Here is a 13,618-nt window from a genome sequence, read left to right on the forward strand (position 1 = left end):
AACCTCGCCCATTTACCCTCGACATCAGGTGGAGTGGGGGACGATGCCAACCCCAGCTGCAAGCGATGATGAAATTCTCGCTTGCAACTTTCATCAGCTAACTTAGACCAGGCCACTTTTGGTTGGAATGGGATCCTGGGTGTACACCCACCACCGGAGTGGAAGAATGGCAGGCGCATCTTACAGATGACTAGTCGATGGTCAGAGGGCAGATCAGCTCCACGGTAGGTCCTGGTGTCAAGGACATGGGCTCGCATCCGCTGGTCCGTCACTACGTAGTCCAGCAGATGTTCTTGCTTGGACCCGGCATGCATCCATGATGTTGTGTGGATGCGCCGATGCCGGAACAGCGTGTTGGTAATTACAAGCCCATGGGCTGCACAAAAATCTAGCAGCCTCCTGCCGTTATTATTGAGCTGATCTGGCCCATGCCTTCCAATCACTCCAGACCAGGTGCCAGTATCATGACCAACTCGGGCATTGAAGTCACCCAACAAGATGACTCTATCCCGAGTGGCCACTTTAGCCAGCACCTGTGACAGGAGGTCATAGAAAGCGTCCGACTCATCGGCTTTGCCTGCATCCCTCCACAGATGTTCGTCTTCGGTGGGGGCATAAGTAACCACGACCACCACTCCTCGCCTCTGGTTGATGGGAAGGCGAGCCCAAAGTATCCTGGGGCTTACAGCTTCCCACACCTCACCGCCACGCTCCCACGCCCCCTTCATTCTTTTGTTCAGAAGAAGAGCCACACCCTGTTGTTTGGCAGTCTCCTGCCCCGAGTAGAGGACTGTCCACCCCTCATGGTGGCAGGAGCCAGAACCGGTCCACCGGACCTCCTGAATGCCACAGAGATCCAGGCGGTACCGGTCCAGCTCCCGACAGAGGAGTGGCAGCCTCTCCTCCGCAGTGAGCGTTCGAACATTCCACGTGGCCATCCGCAATGGTTTTTCGTTGTTTCTGGAGGAGCCCCGAGGGTTAAAATTCAATCTCCTGGCTCCGCCAAACGGGGTTTGGCCAGGAGACGTCATAAAAGCCTGACCCCCCGGGGCCTCCGGCACAAGCTTATTAATTACAGGTTTATGTTTACTTCGTAGTTTAGTGGTGGTTAATTGAAGGTGGAGGGGTTACCAGCCCCTCGCACCCGTCCAGAGCCCCCGTTTAGCCACTGTGGTGGTCACAGACGCCATGAGGGGAGAGGCCAATGGGCATTGGCCCTCCCCCCACAGCACTGCCCACGACAATGTTGCCCGTCCGGCACCGCGAGGAGGTAGGAGGTTGTTTTGCCGGACTCACACACACACACACTGACACACACACACTGACACACACACACTGACACACACACACTGACACACACACACTGACACACACACACTGACACACACACACTGACACACACACACTGACACACTGACACACGCACACACACATTGACACACACACACATTGACACACACACTGACACTGACACAGTGACACACACAGACACACACACACACACTGACACTGACACACACACACACTGACACACACACACACTGACACACACACAAACATACACACACGCACTGACACACACACAGTCACACACGCACTGACACACACGCACAGACACACACACTGATACTGACACACACACACACAGAGACACACACACTGACAGAGACACACACACTGACAGAGACACACACACTGACAGAGACACACACACTGACACAGTGACACAGTGACACACACAGACACACACAAAGATCCCCGTATAGCCTTAACAGACTGTAGGGGCAAGTGCTGTTAGCGAGCACCTATGAAGGCCAGAACGGTACACGAGGGGGTGGGTGGCCAGCACCACGCCCGACCGCCTTTGTCTCCCCAGTGGCGATGTTTACACACCGCACCAGGTACTCATTTAAGGCTGAGTCGACCTAGGGGAGGCCCAGGACCGGTTCAGATAATCGTCACTGGTGTTAGCCGTGAGCGGGAATCGAACCCGGGTCGCCAGGTTCATAGCGCAGCGCGCTAACCGCTACACTACCGCTCCCCAGACACACACATACACACACAGACACACACACAGAGACACACACACGGAGTCTTGGTGTTGCGCTGTGATCATCACGAGGCTCTCCCGCCCCTTCGCCGCTCGCCCTTCGTGAGTTCCCCTCCGCGCTCTCCATCGCTCCGTCTCTCCCCTTGGAGACACCCGCCAATTGCCGTGACCACAACCACCAACAACAACCACAACAACAACCACAACCACCACCACCAACAACCACCACCACAACCACACAGCGCCAGCGCGCGAGTGACTTCTAAGCCCAGCTTGGGCCTCGCCAAGCCCGCCCCGAGGTCGACTCAGCCTTAAATAAACGAGTAAGCGGTGTCTACTTAGGGGGAGACAAAGGCGGTCGTGTCGCGTGGTTTTATGTCAAAGCTCGCCTCGCGTCGTGCCCGCTACAGTGCGTGAGGGGAGGGGGGAGAGTCTGTGTACAATGTACAGTGCGCACGTGTGTGAGTGTCACTGTGTGTGCGTCAGTGTGTGTGTGTCCGTCTGTGTGTCAGTGTGTGTGTCCATGTGTCTGTGTGTGTGTCAGTGTGTGTGACCGTTTGTGTGTGTGTCTGTGTGTGTGTGACCGTGTGTGTGTGTGTGACCGTGTGTGTCTGTGTGTGACCGTGTGTGTGTCCATGTGTGTGTGACCGAGTGTGTGTCTGTGTGCGTGTGTGTCCATGTGTGTGTGTCTGTGTGTGTCCGTCAGTGTGTGTGTGTGTCAGTGTGTGTGTGTCCGTGTGCGTGTGTCCGTGTGTGTACGTGTGTGTGTGTGACCGTGTGTGTCTGTGTGTCCGTGTGTGTGACCGTGCGTGTGTGTCCGTGTGTGTGTGTGTGGCGAGCGGTAGTGTAGCGGTTAGCGCGCTGCGCTATGAACCCGGCGACCGGGGTTCGAATCCTGCTCACGGCCAACACCAGTGACGATTATCTGAACCGGTCCTGGGCCTCCCCTCGGTCGACTCAGCCTCAAATGAGTACCTGGTGCGGTGTGTAAACATCGCCACTGGGGATACGTCGTGTTGGCCACCCACCCCCTCGTGTGCCATGCCGGCCTTCGTAGGTGCTCGCTAACAACACTTGCCCCAACAGTCTGCTAAGGCTACACGGGGTATCTTTGTGTGTGTGTCCGTCTGAGACCAGGAAAGGCACCGGGCAGAGATGATCTCCCAAGCGAAATGCTCAGGGAGGGTGACGTTTGTGCACAGACTGCCCTCTATGACATCATAACAACAGTCTGGACCACTGGACGGGTTCCGCAGGATTGGAAGGATGCCCTGGTGGTGATGTGGAGGCATGGATGGAGTCGTGGTAGGGGATGGTGTGGTGGTAGGGATGCTTTGGTTTCAAGGATGGTGTGGTTGTAAAATTGCTGTGCTGTAAATGTAATGTAGTGTTGGTGGTAGGCCTGGTGTGGTATAAGTTTGGTGTGTTGGTCGGCTTGGTGTTCCGCCAAAGCATTGTCATAGATGGGTGTTGTGGCAGACTTAGTCGGCAAGCCCGTTATGCGGCCAGTGACACAATTCCGGCCACAACCACAGGTCCACTTCACTGGCCTTGCCTCTCCTGACTTCTTCTCTGTAGCAGCACTTAGATACGTTGGGGTCACATGTCTGGCGTATAATGCACGGGGTATGTATGCAGGCTCACACCCACGCAGTGCAGAGCTGCGCGGAATCATAACCACATTTTCTCACATTGATTTATAGATTGATATCCTTTAATATGCAGTAGTGCAGGCAACGGTGTAAAACCGGTTAACACACGGCACTGAACCCGGCGACCTGAATCATTTTCCCGGGCCACGGCCAACATCAGTGGCGAGTGATGGCTCAGCTGGTCTCGAGTACGTACCGTTCCCCTTCAACCCGTGCACTGACCAGCGTGGTGAAGTATGGCTATCGTTCCATGTAAGAGGCATTCACTCAGCGGTGGGTTGACAAAAAAAGGCCGTGAATTGTCCACGTTATTTGATCCTCATGGGGTAACCAAATAATACAAAATATCCGAGGCAATTAAATATTTTATTTCAGGGACACTGTTTTTTTTCTAGGGGTGTACTTCACTCCGCGACTGAGGTACCAATCAATCCGCAATCGGTGCCACACTCCGCGATGTCGAAACGCAGCGAGGACGATTGCGCCGAAACCCTGAACGCTCTCGGTACGCACCGTGGCGGTGCATCGTGAGTACAGCTCGTCGAGATGAGTCGATTGCCGCATCGCCGACCATCAACAGAGACTCAAAACGACTGCACCACGGACATTGTGCGAGAGCCGGGGTTCTACGGTACCCCGGGGTACCGCCATGAGGTTCATTTATTCGGTTATTGCGTGTTGCAAAATGTTCAGGAGCCGAATGCATATATAACGGGCGTATGTGACGCAGGAGAAGTTGATGGAGACAACTCGTATTTATTACAATTAAATTCAATACAGCAGAGTAACGACTCTAACACCCCAAGAGGTATCGGCCTCTTCACCCGGTCTATTAGAGGAAGTGTTCCCCAGCTAACTCCCTACTTCTCTCTATGTACGCTAGCTAACCTGGCCCAACTTCGGCGCAGGTTCCGACCCTCAGCCACACGAGTCTGGCCCTTACAAGGACATCAGAGACCTCGCTTGCTCTGAGGTCGCACCACTGGCTTGCCCTGCTCGGCCCTTACAAGGACAGCGAGTCAGGGTAGTTCCAGGTCTAGCTAGCTGGCCTTCAGTCTTCACTGGCTCTTCATCTTGACCTGTACCCGACAACTGCCTCGAGCTCTCTCGCTCTCCACCTTATATACCAACTTGCCACCGAGGGGCGGGGCTGTGCGGGATCACAGCATCCCCCCACACAGGGTGGTAACCGTTTGCGGACGTGGATGTAGACACCCCCGTGTAACTGCCCGTTTTTCCCCGTTACGTAACACCTCTACACATATGTCGAGGTCTGGTGGTCACGAGACGGCTTCAGGAGAGAGTTCGTGGAGTTTCGCTGTTCCTCCTCCTCCATTGAAGCAGCGTAGGTGACGGTCGCTCTTCTCTGTGGCCCATGGTTTGAGTTGCATGGCCACAAGCGCATGACTGTGGCTTGTCTTTAATCTATGCCTTCATATCCGCCTGCCTGCCGTACCTTTCTTCAATATTGACAACTTGCAGCGCAGCATATGGCAGATGCCTGCGCAGCGCGACTCACGACCTCGTCTTGATACCAAGATCCAGGATGGTCACCGTGTCTATGCGCCGCTTCTCGGTGGCAGCCCCAACAGTCTGGAACGATATCCCTCTGCACATTCGCAGCATCACCTCAATCGCCTCCTTCAAGAGACACTTAAAAACTCACCTCTATAACCATGCTTTCGAGCGACTCTAAGCTCGGCTCCGCACCTCTGAGTTGCGGCCATTACGTCCGCAAATTTGCGCGCGTTATAAATTTAACTATTATTATTATACCCATGGGTCTCTGTGTCACACTGGATCTCTGCGTATCACGACGGGTCTCTGTCTATACTCTTTGGTTCTTTCGGTAAAGTCACGTAGGAATAAAATAAATTAAATCAATTGTTTCTTGCTGTGGTTGCCCCACCTGATGACGGACGCTTGTGTTGCGCCCGAAGCGTCGTGATTTAATTTTTACCGAAAGAACCAAAGAGTATAGATCCCTGCAGTCACGAAAACTTCAAATCTAGATTGGGTCTCTGTCTCTATGTGTCACTCTGACTCTATGTGAATCACGACAGGTCTCTGAGCCTCTTAAGTTTAGTTTGCATGGCCACAATCGCACCACCGTGGCTTGCCTTGCCTTGAAACTTACATTCATGGAGACGTGTGTATCGGCCTGTTGTCATTCTGGAATGGTCGATGGTAAATATATCTTCTTCTTCCACGCGTTTGTCGCACTCACGTGGGGTCTTCCGTTGTCCTTGCCAACCTTCCCCACGCTAATAATCCATAATAATAGAGGTTGTTTTGGGTTAGACCGCGTAAATAGATAAAAGTGTCGTTAAAACCCGCCACCACCCGACACAGCCAATTTAGTAAGGGTTGTCACGTAAGCAGAACGTGGCCAATTCGTCACTAGTACAGCAACACCGGTGTGTTGGAGAGCCAAGCCACAACATTTACAATCCGAGCACGACGTTTCGCCAGTAATTACAACCAGCTTCATCAGGCGACAGCCAGATTTGTGGAGAAGTCCACCTGTTTCGTTGCTTATATAGAGGCGTAGATGTGGTGACCACGCTTCTGTGCTCTTGCGCAAAGTGGGGAGGGGGGGGGATTAATGAGTCAACGTACATCATGCTGCCATGTCCTGCGCCTTCTCTCTTTCTGCTCCTCGGGCCACCATGTCTGATGGTAAATATCTATATTTATCCTTAATTATTGATTTAATTACCTTTTTCTTGCGAGGGTTCTCAAAGAACGACACGAACGTATGCACGTTTTGCGTGCAACGATGTGGCCACGCATCGCAAATACACTGGTTGTGCAAAAAAACGATTGAAAACTAAATTTAAAATAATTATCATTTCTGATTAAAACGTCAAGTTAAAGTTAACATTGGCTTGGCAATGTGCACGGCACTTAATCAATAGCGCAAATGACTTGCGCTGTGACTAACAAACCAATCCGACATTGTGTTAAGCGGCGATGACGAGACAAGTCAGAATCGTTATTTATACTGGAGGAATCCGAAAAGCTTAAAGCTCTTTTTCACAGATGTCCCGTAGGGGCGGATTAGAACATTACGACAACAAACAGTGCAAACACACGATCGGAGTGCAAAGTATAGAAAAGGTAAACAAAAACCCAAGGTAAAGCCCACTTAGCTGTTAGCTTCTTGTTCAGAAGTGGCATGGCCACAAATGATAGCTGAACGAAGTGGCTTATCACGTGGCAATTTATCGCAGCCAAATAATCTCAATAACGAGTCACCATCAGCAGCAGCAGCCACGATTGATCTGCTGCTGGATGACGGCCTCCCCCCCCCTACCCATCCGCCATCTCTCAAGCAACCAGTGAGAAGAATAAGAATACATTTCGATACATATCATTTTTAATTAAGTCGTTCGCTTATTAAAATAACAACAAAGGTAATGATGATAATTTGAATATAAATTAGGTATTGCGGCGTTTTTTGTTCTTGTAATAAACACGTCTGACTAACGACGGAAGACGGTGGCGGTGGTGGTGGCGGTGTTGTCCTACCGTGACGCGGGTTATTCATTCCTCCGCGACTTCCCGTGACCCCCGCGCTTCGCCACGGAGAAAAGGGAAAAAAGAGGTGGCCGAGGGGAAGAGAAATGCACGCGCGCCAAACCTCATCGTTGAGAATTTCATTAAACGTCATCGCCGCACGTATAAATTACATATTAGCGAAATACGTTACGAGAACGTCGTCTTTGTCCCAAGAATAACCGTGGCGCGTGCGCGCTATTTCCTCGTTTGTTTTATTTAATAAAATATATTTTCAATGTTTTTAACTTAATCGCCAGCTCTAATGATGGATCGTTTTAATAAGGCAAGCCCTGTCAGCAGGCCGACACGGCTGACTCCTGCGGCTGGGCGGTGACGGAGTCTTGAGTCGGTTGTAACGCGTTTGCCGCTTATGCTGCGGAGGTTCGCGGTTGGAGCCCAGTGGCCGCCCTGGTTAATACTGTGGCTGTCTCAGCCACAGTCGACGTTTTAACGGCCCGCGGGATTGTTCGTAAAAAGAGCATGCCATCATTGTGCCGCCGCAAGTTACCCAATTGGGTAAAACTACGCACAGCAAACTATTACAGACTACACTCGTGTGTGAGACGTAGAGCCTTTGTGATAGCCTTGTGCTGTAAGAATGGAAGCGATGAAAAAAAACAAATGTACGTGGGATTTGATTTGATTTATTGGCTTCTGCCCACGCTGCAGGCTGTGCTGCCCTCTCCTATGCCCTGCCCTTTAGCCTGCCCTTTCCTGCTCTTTCCTGCCCACGAGCAATCGATGAGCATCGCCGATGAATGGCGAGGGAGGGGCGGTGGCGTGCGGGGATGTGAGTGAGACGTGGGGTGCTGCCGCGGGTGATTGAGCAGCGCCTAAATTAAAAGCCCTCTCGAAGGCTGGGGCTGGCGGATTGGGCGACCGAGCCACCTCCACCTTTAACTCGCTCGGCCCGGCACGAACCGCATCGCTGTTACACCAACACTGACCCCTACACCAACATTGACCCCTACACCAATCATGCCCCCTGTGAGACTTACCCCCCATCACTAACCCTTAACAGGCTCGGCCCAGCACCAATCACATCGCTGTTATACGAACACTAACCCCTTACACCAACGCTAACCCCTACACCAATCATGTCCCGATTACACTAGCCCCCATAACTAACCCTAATACCAATCAAAGTCCTAACCCGAGTAGCCTCTATAATACTAACCATAAATACAGTCATAACCCAATGACACTGAAACACTAATACAAACCAAACAATGAAACGCATGCCTTGCAAACCGCATACCACTAGAGGTGTGGACTTGTGATATCTGGGGTGGGTGTGGGGGTGGTGGAGGGGGGTAATGCAGAGACCAGCCTTGACTTGGGGGCGCATTCCAAAATATGTTAAGAATCACCGCGTTAACACTTAGCCTTGACACCACCGCTAATTCGTTACCCTTTCACCCTGGCCCTAGCTCCCATTCATCGGGGATGGGAGGGCAGGCGAACGGGGGTGAGGGCGTGAGCGTGGGAGTGGGGGGCTCCCGCTCTGTAAGCCCTTCACGTAGCGCACGCTCGCTCTGGCGAGCCGCGTGCGTTTACCGCTTAAAGATGAATTAAACAACCACGGCGTGAAAATATAACAAAAAAAAGTGTGACTCACCTCCTTTATTCGGCGAGGGCTGCACTGTAGAGCATAGCACGTTGATAATTGAGCGCCTTTGTGGGCATAGCAAATCTGAGATTTGAAAAAAAAAACGTAATTTTATGCTATATTTTGTCGTTGAATAAAATTCCAAACCGTGCGGTTAAAATTTATTTTATATTCTTTTCTGTTTTTTTATGATTTCTATCTCACAGTTGTACCGCGATGGACGCGATGGGCGCTCTCTCCCTGCCGCTCGAGTGAACCGCCCTGTGTAAGAGAGAATGGCTCCAGTTTTGCAGAGACCGACTTCTGAAGGCCCTTCTAACACGCGGGTCTTTCGCGACCAACATTATTACGCTTCATCCATGGCCTGGGACCACGTTATTGAACTCAAGTAATTTCCAGTTATGAGGCGATGGATCTGGCCACAGGCAAACAAGGCTTGCTCAGATTCAAAAATTTGAATGATCGGTTGTGTCGAGTGGAGGAGGGTGTACAACACATGTTTTACTCACGTGATCTGACCCAAACGTCAATTATGAAGTGTAATATGTAGGCTTCCACGAGCAATATTATCCATAATAGAGGTGTTCTTGGGTTAGATCGCGGAAAATATGAATGTGTCGTTAAACCCGCCACCACCCGACACAGCCAATCGGTAAGCCTTGTCGCGTGAACAGAACGTGCCAATTCGTTACTAGTTCAGCACACCGGTGTGTTGCAGAGTAAACCCACAACATTTACATTTCAACGTTTCGTCAGTAAATAACAAGCAGCCTCATCGGGCGACAGAGGTGACAGCCTGATGAGGCTGGCTGTAATTACGACACATTCATATTTATGCGATATAACCCAAAAAAACCCTCTTATGGATAGTATTGGTCGCGGGAGCATATCTTCATAATTGACGTTTGGGTCGGATCACGTGAGTAAAACATGTGTTGTACACCCTCCTCCACTCGACACAACCGATCATTCAAATTTTTGAATCTGAGCAGATCTTGTTTGCCTGTGGCCAGATCCATCGCCTCATAACTGGAAATGACTTGAGTTGAATACCTGGTCCCAGGCCAGCTTAGCACATCATCATCATTTCGTGGAAAGTCAGCTGTGGTTGATCTACGTTTAAGCTGGTTCCTGCCATCATCATCATCATCAATATCAGCCATGGTCGATCCACTGCTGGATGAAAGCCTCCCCAAGTCGTCGGCATTTCTCACGATCGTGTGACGTTTCGATCCACCCAGCACCGCCGCTCGATCCGATCTCGTCGCTCCACATTTCGGCTGCCACTGCTACAATGAATCCTATGGCTCCTGTCATAGTCGCGTGGAATTTCCACCGCTTGCTAGGGACTGCCAGTCGAGACGAGGGGGCGACGCTCGCTTTGCTCCGGCGGGGAAGACTCTGGGCGTCGATGCGTGCGCTTTTATTGTTTATTTAATTGTTCATCTTAGAGTGGATTCCGTGCCCAACGTGAGGCAGCTGTCTGTCGCCTCATTACGAAAGAGATTACCGCGGGAGTAGTAATAACAGCAACAACAACGCGGCCTCCGTAATGAAAGCTGGCGGCGGAGGAAAAGAAGAAAAATGTAATCGTAAGAAAATATCCGTTTATAACAAAAAAAGAAAATAGACCACTTGGGCACAGTCCTTAATTTGAGCTCCTTTTGATTATCGCGAAGCGGATTGAAAATCGCTCGCTCGCACACACATTTTAAAAAAAATCACGCGACCGTGGACGTTTTGGACGCGCGGCGCCCCCGTCACTGATCGCCGCTCGACTCGGCAGCGACGCGGCCCCCTCGAGGCGGGGAGATGGAGCCGGCCTTCTTGGCCATCTGCTCGGCTCCCCCCCCCCCCCCCCCCGTGGGTCGCTGGCTGGCTGGCAGACTTTTCGTGGAAATCGGAGTCTCTTCAGAGTCAGATTATTTACACTGGAAGAATCCGACGAGCTGTAAAGCTCTTGTTTTTTAAACGGATGTCCACTTCAGGGCGGGTACCAACGTTACAATGACAAACGATACAAAGAACACGACCGTGCAAAGTATAGGAAAGGTAAAACAACAAAAAATACTTTTAAAAAAATATACAAATAAAATGTAACACATTTTTATTTTTACTTAAAACTTTCTGGACTGCAGGAATTCATATTATTTGGTTCTTTCGGTAAAGTCACGTAGATAAAAAAAAAAGTTAAAAAAAATAGATTATTACGACGTTTCGATCACAACACAAGCAATCGTCATCAGGAGGAAACGAAAAAAATGATGACGATCGCTTGTGTTGTCATCGAAACGTCGTAGTTTTTATTTTATTTACTTTTAGTATTATTTTTTCTATCTACGTGACTTCACCGAAAGAACCAAATAACCGAGTTAACTTCTCTTTCAAGACGTGACCCGGCCACAATTGGTAGCTCAACAAAGTGGCTACGATCCCGTGGTAGCGTAGAGCAGCGCAAAACTCGTGCTGCACGCGCTCTGCCTAACGGAACGAGAGTAGCGGGGAAGAGAGAGTTCTGTTGGCTCTAATCCGCACGCGCACGCGTCGGTGTCGTTGCCGTCCCTGCCCTCGTTAAACGATTTAGATTTTCAAGCACTTTTCGTTATTACAATTCTCACGGAGGAAGCGCTTTCACGGGGAGTGAGCGCGGCGTTCTTGGCGAACAGCGCCGTGAGCCCAGGTGCCGCCGGGGTTCGATTCCCAGCCATGGGCTAACGAAAGTGGCAAGCGAGTGATATCTGAATGAGCCCTGGGCCTTGGTGTCTGAAGCGTCTTTTCACGAGACGCCTCTCTGCCGTGTAGCTTGCTAACAAAACCACAGCAAGCAAGATAATGCGAACACAACATTGAGTGGGAATAAATTATTGTTGTGCTTTGTTCCCACAACGTGCGTGTTTTTACTTTGGATTAATACTTTTATTTTTGAGCATTGGGCTGAAATTATAATTGCGGTTCGGATTGCAAATTGTAGCATGGAGGTGATGCCAGAGGCGGGGGAGTGGTAGCATAGAGGTCAGTGCACAGGCGCTGTGTGAGTCCAACGACCTGAGTTTGATTCATGGCCTTGGCTAACCGTCGTTTGCAGGGCGGTGACACGGCCTTGCGGTTGCGCGTTCGCCCCTTGTTGCAGAGGTTCACGGTTCGAATCCAGCGGCCGCCCTGGTAAATTTCCACGGCAGTGTAATAACCTCACGCCGCCGCCTGCTTCAGAGCGGACGTTAAAAGATTCCGTGACGTCGTTTGCTAGAATAGGCCGATGTGCGATGGGCTTCATGGTCTAAACTGACCAAATTTTAAAACTGCAATCGCAAATTACTCATTTGGGTTTGTGCAGCGCAACCTTGGCAGGGCCCTCCTAGAAAAGAGTCTTAAGACTCATGCTTTCTTAAACCAGTCCAGGGCATCTCAGCTTCACCAACTGTGTTCAAGTATGGGTCAATCATGCCCCTCATGACCGACACAACGTAGAAACACATTCATCCAGCAGTGGATCAGTAGACGATTACAAATTGTCTTCTATAAATAAACTAGAATTCGTGTTCATGATGGTGCCAGACATCGCACAGGACCGTGGTATCGAATGGTGTTGTTTTATTTTCAGCTGCGTGTCACATTAAATTCCTTTCCGGGGAAAGGAAAAAAAAATTATCTTTTCGTAAATGCCACCTGCGTATTTCATCGTGCGTGGGGATATCCGTGGACGCGCGACGGACGCGGCGCTCGTTGCCTCGGATGCGTCGACCGTCCACGCTTCCCGTCGCTGTTGTAAGATTGCGTTGCGGGTTTTCTTTTTTTTTCGCTGCCGGGTGCTTGGTAGGATTTGCATTTTCTTTTTTCAATCCACCGACGGTAGAAGTGACATTTTCTTTCCGAGACCCGTTTCAACTCCACGTTTTTACGGAGATCTTTTTATTTTCCCGCACGTGAATAATTATATTTATATATAAAACCCTAAACCCCCCCCCCCCCCCGTTGCTCTTTGCGGTCAGGGAGAGAACGAAATCACCTCCGTCGCTACGGACGAGACGCGCACGCCGCGACATTTAGATAAAACGGTCTCGTGTGCGGCTTTATTTTCTCCTCGTTCGCCAAGGAGACTGAAGCTCGGCGCCACGCGATCAGTTGCCGCCCGCGGCCAAGGCAAGATGAGATATACTTGATGTGGTGTGCCGGTTACGGAATTTTTTTTTTTCTCGTCACCGACCCAGGCAGATCCCGGTTGACATGGAGCCCTGCCCATGCGTGCGTGCATGCGAGAGAGAGTGAGAGATAACTGCCTCTGTTTTCCCGTTTATTTCGAACGAATAACGGGCATGTATCTATCTAGCTATCTAAAAAGTCTCAGTGGGGCTTATGGAAGGCTGTATTGATCAGCATTGACACACACACAATGGTGTTGCTGCCCATTCGTTACCCCCCCCCCAAAAAAAAAAAGCCCTCTCCGCCCCGCCCACATCCCCGCTCTCCAGAAGAAGAAACCCCCCCCCCCCCAAAACCTTTGCAGCGAGCGCGGTCGTTAATTTTCGCGATCGCAGATGCTCGCGCTCCCACTTTTCGTGCCTATCAGTGTAAATCCTCGCTGGCTCGCACGTTAATTTTCGCTTACGCAGATGTTAATTTTCACAAGCCCGCACCCTCCACCGTTAATGTTTTATGGCCCTATTAAGAGTCGGCCGCCACCATGGAAGTGTTTTTCTCTTCACGCCCCCCTCGGCACGGGGAAAAAAAACAGCGCGTTTTCGGGGG

At 50.8% G+C, this 13,618-nt stretch overlaps 1 protein-coding gene across 1 annotated transcript in view; it reads left to right on the forward strand.

Moving 5' to 3' along the window:
* The first annotated feature begins 2,074 nt into the window (after positions 1–2,074).
* Positions 2,075–13,618, forward strand: part of LOC144720355 (transcription termination factor 2, mitochondrial-like) — a 34,369-nt gene continuing 22,825 nt past the window's right edge. The window contains exon 1 of the mRNA XM_078597067.1: positions 2,075–2,152. The gene's annotated coding sequence lies outside the window, so the exon portion shown is untranslated. The remainder of the gene's footprint in view (positions 2,153–13,618) is intronic.

This window comes from Lampetra planeri, chromosome 8, assembly GCF_965212315.1.
Source record: "Lampetra planeri chromosome 8, kcLamPlan1.2.h2, whole genome shotgun sequence".
Lineage (NCBI taxonomy): Eukaryota > Metazoa > Chordata > Hyperoartia > Petromyzontiformes > Petromyzontidae > Lampetra > Lampetra planeri.